This window comes from Ixodes scapularis, unplaced genomic scaffold (assembly GCF_016920785.2).
Source record: "Ixodes scapularis isolate PalLabHiFi unplaced genomic scaffold, ASM1692078v2 ptg000582l_1__unscaffolded, whole genome shotgun sequence".
Taxonomy (NCBI): Eukaryota; Metazoa; Arthropoda; class Arachnida; order Ixodida; family Ixodidae; genus Ixodes; species Ixodes scapularis.
Window position 1 is genome coordinate 606,845 of NW_024610003.1, and position 8,505 is coordinate 615,349.

The following is an 8,505-nucleotide window of genomic DNA, read 5'->3' on the forward strand; positions in this document are numbered from 1 at the left end:
CCAAAATATAACCTAATATACCGTTCCTATTAGCTTCCTTTTGTAATGAGCCGCCTTGTCTGTCGCCGCGAGTGCTAGTCCCACGTAGCCCAGTTCTTAATTTGATGACAAATCAGCCAAACATGTTGGTTGGGGATGTCTGTGCGCTCGAAGCAACACTGTTGTGCTGATGCTACAAAGCACGCATGCAAGCATGACGTTCTAGAATAACCCAGGTAAGCGCGTGCATGCGTTCCCTGTCGCTTTGTACTCTATTAATACTAAGCTATATCAGCATAATCCATGCAACAGCATTATTTGAACAAAGATTTGCCTCGTAGGGCAGAATGTAGGGTAATAAGAAATATTCGTAGGGTAACGTAGGGTTTTCTGGACGCTGGCGTGGGGTATTTTCAAAAAATAGGTTGGCAACACTGCCCCAGTGTGGTTTCCGTTGTGCTTGGGAGCAGTCGCGTAGTCGCCCGTGTCCAGCTCCTTCTTTGTTCTTTGTTCCGAAATCGGTCTTCTTCTTCTTCGGACCCCGAACGTCGCCTCACGCTTCCTGCCTTCGTCAAAGGGCCTCCTTTCGTTCGACACATTGGGGTAAGTGTACGTCCATTATACTATCCTTTAATTTCGAGTTTTTGATTATTTGCCAAACGAAAGTGATTTGAGTTTTTCAGCAAAAAAAGAAGAATAATTCGTTTAAAACCAAGTGCTTTTCACACCTATCGGAGAATTTCATTAGCTTTCGGAAAATATATACTTCGATATGCGTAAAAGTATTTCTCGTTGCGTTAGAGAGTGAAGCTGGTGAAGCGGGAAAGTCCGGAGCGCGCGCGAGCCGCGATTCGATCGTCTAAGATCAGGCAAAAATTAAAACGAACTACTCGCTTCACAAGAATCTTATTATTCTGTGCTCTTAGCGCACACGTTTCTCTAACGGCACACGAAATTAAGAATCTCTATCTCCGTTTATTATTACATTTTTTAACTTGTTTTTCTGTGCTCTTGGCGCGCACGTTTTTTTAGCGGCACACGAAATTGTCATCTCACTTCGTTCTCTTCTGTACAGAACAATTAGCAATGTCTGTCGCACGTTGTCACAGGCTCGTCCGGGGTTGGTAAGAGAAGGGTCGGGAGACAGAAAGTTCTACGAGGCCTAGAGATTCCCCGGCATATGTCGTGACGAGGCTCGTTTCCTCGCTTGTGTAGCCGCTCTGTCCAGGGACGGGGTGGCGTAGATGCTCGTGCCTCCGCTGTTCCCTTCGCACCGTGCGTAGCTCCCGGTTCAGGTGGTCGATACCGGGACACAGCCGGTCAGATCCTCGAAGCGGTTGCCGAACGTGGCGGCTGGTGCTGTAGAAGAGAACGAAGTGCCAGGCATTTTTAGAAAATGTCATATTTCTACCTTTGCATTTGGTGAACCGCGCGCTGAAATCTTTTTTCTAACTCGACTCCGCTTAGAACGCGCACGCCGGGCCACCTAGGGTGCCTTCATGCGCGCTTTGCTTAGGGTGGTGGCATCTCGCCATTTTGTCACACGTTTATTTTTTGTTGAGAAGCAGGTGAAAGAGCGTGTCCCTGCACGCGCTTGTGGCGCTGACTGTGCTATGGCGACATTTTGTTTTCGTCGATTTCTTTGTATTTTGCCCGTGAGCGCGTGCTGTCGGCATCTGGTACTACAAAGGGTGGCATCACCCTAAACAGAAGGACATTCAGGCACCCTAGGGCCACCCCTTGCCTGGGCCCCCTGACCCACTTAGCTCTTTGAGACTGTATCCGTTATCTTTCTTTGGCGTTGCTTCTTGTCCGGTGCGTTCTTTGTCTGCTTCTAGCTTTGATTTTTATCGGGAGAGTCCGATTTTTAGCGGGAGAGTCCGGAGCGCGCTCGAGCCGCGATTCGATCGTCTAAGATCAGGCAAAAATAAAAACGAACTACTCGCTTCACAAGAATCTTATTATTCTGTGCTCTTAGCGCACACGTTTCCCTAACGGCACACGAAATTAAGAATCTCTATCTACTTTTATTATTACCTTTTTTTAACTTAAATCGACCAGCCACCCAGAGCACCCGAAAACTAGTTTGGCTGGTTAGATCGAAATATGAAGAAGAATAATTCCGTTTAAAATCAAATAATTTTTACACCTATTGGACAAGTTCATTAGCTTTCGGAAAATATATACTTCGATATGCGTACAACTATTTTTTCTTGGGTTAGAGAGTGAAGCGGTTGAGTCCGGAGCGCGCTCGAGCCGCGATCCGATCGTCTAAGATCAGGCAAAAATTAAAAATAAAAGTGAACTACTACCTTTAGAACAGTCTCTTTTTCTGTGCTCTTAGCGCACACGTTCGTCTAACGGCACACGAAATTAAGAATCTCTATCTACTTTTATTATTACCTTTTTTCAACTTAAAGAAAAAAGGAGCAGTGTGTTTAACCCTCCTGGAAAAGCGAACGCCGGCATCGCGCGTGACGGGCAGCGTGCTTTCAAGTTTCAATTAAACGCGTACAGAAGCTTATTTAATCGCAAACTAAGGCGCTTAATGTTCGCTACCTCTCGTCCGAAGCACGCACTTCTAGCACGAATTGGTGATTTTTTACGATTTTTTGAAGGAACGTTGTCTAACCTGGAAGGCAGAAAGTAAACAAACGGGCGCGACGGGATTTCTAGATCGAATTAAACGCAGATAGCAGTTATTCATTCGTTGTTCCACGCAAGAAATGCGTGTACATGACGCTGGGAATAAAAACAAAGATCATTTCATGATCTTTGTTTTTGCCCAAAGTCGTTTGTGTGAGCGCGTGCGTTTTGCGAGGAGCTTAGAAGAGCGTTTGTTGTGCTCGGCGGTTGGTAGATGGAAATGTTCTTTTCTGAGCGTGCGTGATTCTGCACGCTTTTCCGAGTGTCGGCAAAGAAGGCTTTTAATGGGATCTACTATATTGAGCGTGATATAGGCGCGCAAGATGAATTGAATTCTCGGCGGAGCGGCTGGTCGTTTTTTTGAAGGCTCTTTACCTGAGCGCGAGCAAGATTTACCTAGGCATGTTTCATGGAAGTGCTTTTTTTGATAGGTCCATGCTCGGCAAAGATATAAAGTGTATTGAGCTTTGAAGCGCGTATTCCATCGCGAAATGATGGAATACTGCCTCGGAAAAAGAGAGGAGTGAGCGATCAAACTATAATAGGGTGGGAAAAAGGCATTCCACAATTATGCAAGCGTGACATCCTAGGCGTTTGGGCAGTTTTCGTTAGGCAAAATTCGTCTTTTGAGCTCGTGTCGATTTCTCAGTTGGCACGAAATAATAAATAAACTGTTGGCTTTAAAACGGTATGTGTTAGAGTGGCTATACGTGAAGTTCAGCGTGTCTACCTACGTTTATTATTTTTTTAACTGATAAAACAGTCAGCCGCTATTCGAACGTCCGATTAAGGATTGCGGAATATTGTTTTGCTCGTATTTCTTAATTTCTTGCTGTAATAGGTTTGGTAGGGTCCAAATACGTTTTTTTTATTATCTTGCATCGTAAAATCAGCGTTCGAGCGTGTTGGGTTTTTGCTTGGCGCGCTGATTAATTTCATCGGAGCTTCGGTAATCGAGTTCGGGGCTGTTCGTTTTTAAGTTTCTAAACGCAGACGGTGTTCATTAACGGTGCCGCGAAAGAAGTGTGTGTGTTTGCTAGACGCAGGGAAAGAGCTTTTAAAGCAAAGAATAGCAAAAAGAAAAACGCCCCAGAGTAGCTATTGCACAAAGAGGAGCAGACCGCCAGACAGTGGCTGTCAATCAAGTCGGGCGCCAAGAACGCAGCCGACAAGAAGCCAAAAACAAAAGATACTAGCGTCTCCCGAACGAGGGAAAGGAGGAGCGGTTTCGGCGGGCGGGCAGCCGCGCCAGGCAAGGCCTTGGTAGTGCAATGAGCTTTCCCCGAAACTCTGTCGTCTGCTACAGCTCCTTTGTCTCTTGGGCGACCGTTGGAGCCGACTTCTTGCACGAATTCTTTTGTTCTTTTCACGGGAAACACGGAATCGAGTTTTTTTTTTCCCTCATTCCTGCTTGTAGGTTTCACTGACGATGTTTCCCGGATGGTAGACGAAACGTTTGATTAAATTGTTAATCTATTTGAGTAAAGTCGGAGCAGTTTTTTTTTTTTTTATCAAACACGGAATCGGCGGCGGCGCGGAGCTAGGAAGCCGGCCTCTACGAACTCAAACGTTTCATCACTCTCTGACGCACGGAAGAAATGAAAAAAATATATGTGTATGGCGTAAGAACGTTCGGTGCATCTTTAATGTAGGGCGCTAGATTGTCTTTTTTTGCAGCGCAAGAGCGAGTTGCACGGCTGGCCCTCCGTTTCAAGTGACCTCCTTCAGCTGCGGATGACCTGTGCTTAATCAAGACCGCTTGAATGGCAACTGAGAACTTGCTCCAAGCAAAAAGTGTTTTTATGAAATCGTGTTAGCTCGTGCGAATTCACTGAATAGGAACAAGTGTGTTTTCATCGAGACAGCTCGTCTGGAAACTTGCATTGTCGGCCTAATAAAGTGTGAGGTTATTAAAATGTGAGGTAAAAAAGGAAAAATCTGTTGTTTTGTGTTTTGCTGGTGAGGACGAAGCGCCTGCTGTGCACACCTGCGGAAACGAAGTAAGTACCTTATCAGTTTCTTCAGAGATTTGATTTTTTCCCGTGGTAATCGTGAAAAAAAAATAAAAAAGAGCGAGGACATAAATTCTTCTTTCTTATGTTTGAGCTTATTGCAAGACGCCATCAGCGGCGTTCTGTTATATCTATACATAGCCTTTGAACTTGTGTTTTTTCTTTCTTTTTGTGATCTCCAGTGTACCAGATTTGTCGGTTTACTGTTATTTTTTTGTTCCTTCTCGTCGCACCCTGCTTGGGGATTGGAAATGGCCTGCAGTGTAAATGAATAGAAACTAAATATAAAAAAAAGAATTTAAATACTTCCCGACGCCATAGGGTCTTGATCTCCTTACAAATGCATTTAAATAGTCCTTTCCCAGAACCATAACAGAATGAAACAGCCTACCTCATCGCAGATTTATATCTGACAATGTTTTGTAGTCGATCGAGCGTTTGTTTGATAACTCTTTGCATGGTGTTTTATTTTCCTCTTGCCCACTACTTCCACTCCTCCCAACTTTGTTGTGAGCTATTACATTACAATTTTCCCCTGTTCCGCTCTCCCATTTTACGGATTACCTGGTGTTGCGTTTTTAATATAACAATCTGAGGTTAAACGGACAAAGAGGCCCCTGCTGTGCACACCTGCGGAAATGAAGTAAGTACCTTATCAGTTTTATTCAGAAATTTGATTTTTTCCAGTGGTAATCGTGAAAAAAAAAGAAATGTGTTTTTTTATGTGTGTGCTCGCCCAAAAGCGAGCACATACATTCTTTTAATGTTCTCTGTTGCGCTTATTGCAAGACGCTGTCAGCGGCGTTGTATTATCTATACAGCCTTTGAACTTGCGTTTTCTCTTCTTTTTTTGTATCTCTGTACTTTGTATTCAAATATATCAATCCACAAGTGCTAGCTGGGTCATTTATTTTAACCAGGCGAGTGATATTATGTTCCGAGGAACATTCTAGGCGCGTCTCATCGATGTAGCTAATCTAATAAGAAAGTGATGATTAAAAAGTTTACGTGTAAGGCTTCATTCTGTGGTGTTGTGATTTGGCATATGCTCGTATAAAGAAAACTACGATAGTTAGAAGGTTCTAATTCGCAGCGAATGATCGCGCTCTGAATTTAGACGCACTGTTAAATTTTCATCGCTCCAGCTAGTCTAGAACTCGTTATATTTGCGAAAACAGGTTTTTGGGACTCTGCTTGGAGATTAAAAACCCCGACCAAGTTCAATCGTTCACCCGTGAATATTCAAGACCGCTGGAGTGCATTCATCGATCGTGGTCGTGAAAACAACATCGTAGGAAAATGTGTGTGCAGTGAAACCGTGTCGGCTCATCTCAATCGAGACTTTTCGATCAACGGGGACAGTCTCCCGAGCACGAGTGGATTGATATTCTTCAAAGAGCTGCCGCCCGCTCGTAATTAAAAAACAATTATAGGTACAACTATCAAATTGTTGGGGAAGGGTCTCGCACCAGGTAGGACTGTTTGTGTGTCAAATTTCTTCGAGATAGCAAACGCAAAACTTGTTTTATCGACCTATTAAAACCGCTCGGAGAACTCGGCTGATTTCTAGTGTTTTTTCTGTTTTTTTTTTTTTTTGCGTGTTCTTTTTGTAGTGTTAATTCTAAAAGAGAGATGCCGTAAATATCGCCCAATACCTCAACAAAAAACAAAAGTCCGAAGAAAAAAAAAAAACAAATTTTCTTGGGGGGATGATCCATGAGTGCGGCTGAGCAATTCCGACCGGTCGGTAAATCCCGCCACCTGGTGCCTTTTGTTTTACCATTGAAAATATTGAATTTCTGATATCTATATTACGACCAACGAGGTATAGGGCATTAGAGTGATAAACTGGCAGCTGAAAGTGACCCCCAATTGACCGCCGCCATGTTGTACAATTTTGACCACTAGACACGTGACCAGGCAAAATCTATGACGTAACCAGACCAAATCGTTGGCGTCAACGATAACATGGCAGCGCCCAGTGCGTGTCGGAAGCGTTGTGGGCGTTGATCGGAGAGTGTGGATTTCGTGTGCGGAATTCGGTTTTTCAGGGTTTTGTATGCTCCCCGCGTAGGAATAACGTGAAGTAGGAGGGAATGAGGCTTTTCTTTTTTATTTAATTCAGAGTAAGCCAGATTCGGTCCCGTGCTTCTCGTACGGGCTCGGATCACTACCTCGGACATCGCTCGGTCGTTCGAGTTTTATTAAAATATCCGCAATCGTTAACCACGGGAGCTCCTCCATAATCGCTGAGTCGAAGGATACGTCGAACCCATCCGGAACGCGGAGTCTAAAGGTATGTAGGACGTAACCAGAACGCGGAGTTCTAACGGTACGGCGGACGTGCCCGGGCAATTTTCTTAGCTCGACCTTCAAGATTCGCATTTGAAGCAGCGAGTGAAGTGTTGAAATCTCCGAACTGCTCGGTGCTGAGCTAACTACGGACCACTTCGCTATGTGATCCGTAGTGACGTGAAAAAGACCGACGGCGGTCACTCCGGGGGGACGGCGGCTCCCGTGTAAGCAGTACTGTACCAGCTTCTCTTATAGACCCATCAGAGAAAAAAGCGCCACCTGTCGTATGCAACAGCAACTAGTGGCAGCCGCCATGCTGCAGGATAGTGCGCGCCGCTGCATACGCTGCGTTGGCCGTAGACGCTAGTCAATTCCTGCCCACGATGCCAAACGTACTGCTGCGTACCCCTCTGTAACCAGAGTGGGTATCTGGCATTAAGGTACGTATTCGTAAATGTACTCGTTATCGGTTGACGGCGGCGTAGCCGCGCAAACGTTTCCCTGCTGAAGTGCAAAAACGGAACACGAACCGTTCCCACGCTACGCTCCCTGGGTGTTTGAGTCAGGTGTTTTTAATCTCACTTTGTTGCGTTTGGAGGTAGAGTTTTCAAGTTTCAGCTAGTTTGAAGAAATCAAAGCGTCAAATACAAATATAATGTTGCTCGTGGTATCGCTTGTGGACGTGACAGCTTCGCGAGCGCCTAGCTTCAGGTATGCACGAGCTCGCGGTGCTTCCAACTTGCGAGTGTAAATTATATGGTAGGTACGCATGAAGCCATGCGACCTGACGCTTTAACCTGCCTGCAGCGCAGACATCTGTGCAGCGCGTGCTTTATGAAAAGCAAGATGCACGCGCTTGCAACTTCTGCTTCACTGCAAAATTTGCTGCTCTACATTTCAACTCTAAAATCCCCCTCAAGAAAAAGGGACTCGACGTATCAAGTAGGAACTTGCGTCGAATACGTCCTTTACTGGTTCAATTTTCGCATTGAAATTTTAAGTCTTAATTCCAAGTAAAAAACGCGATTTGACGACCGATGAGTCGAGCGACGGCACAAGCGACGAAAGTCAGCTACGAGCGACGAAAATGTTTCACTGTCGCTTGTCGCGTCGCTTGGTTTGGGATTTCTAGAAAACGACGCTCATCGCCTTGGTCGCTCGCTCGTCGCTTTTATGCGGTGTGCTTCATCGCGCGACTGTCCGAGCGACAGCGAAGCGGGACCCCTGCGCCTGTTTCGTCGCACATCCGGAGAGTACTGGCGACCTCTAACTACAGCCCGTAAATTATAACCGGTTCTTATCATTTTCTGATGCATACTAACACATGTTTGATGTCGTAACTTTAAAGATCTTAGTAATTACCTTTTCCTTGCGTAGTTGGCCTTTATAGATGCGGCGACCACGAACCCCTCAACGAGGAAGTTGTAACTTCTGTCGAATTGTCGTTCCGAGTCCGATCGGCTCTTGAAGAAGCGATACACCTCATCATCTTTAACGGCTGGGAGCTGGGAAAGGTCGTTTTCCCAACCCGTGATGGGGAAAACGCTACCTGCAGCCATACAGAGGCGAAGGG

At 45.4% G+C, this 8,505-nt stretch overlaps 1 long non-coding RNA gene across 1 annotated transcript; it reads left to right on the plus strand.

Moving 5' to 3' along the window:
* Positions 1-377: 377 nt before the first annotated feature.
* LOC121834121 lies at positions 378-4,548 on the plus strand. Its single transcript, XR_006077057.1, has 2 exons — positions 378-582; positions 4,303-4,548. It is a non-coding gene; the product is annotated as an uncharacterized LOC121834121 (long non-coding RNA).
* The last annotated feature ends 3,957 nt before the right edge of the window (positions 4,549-8,505 follow it).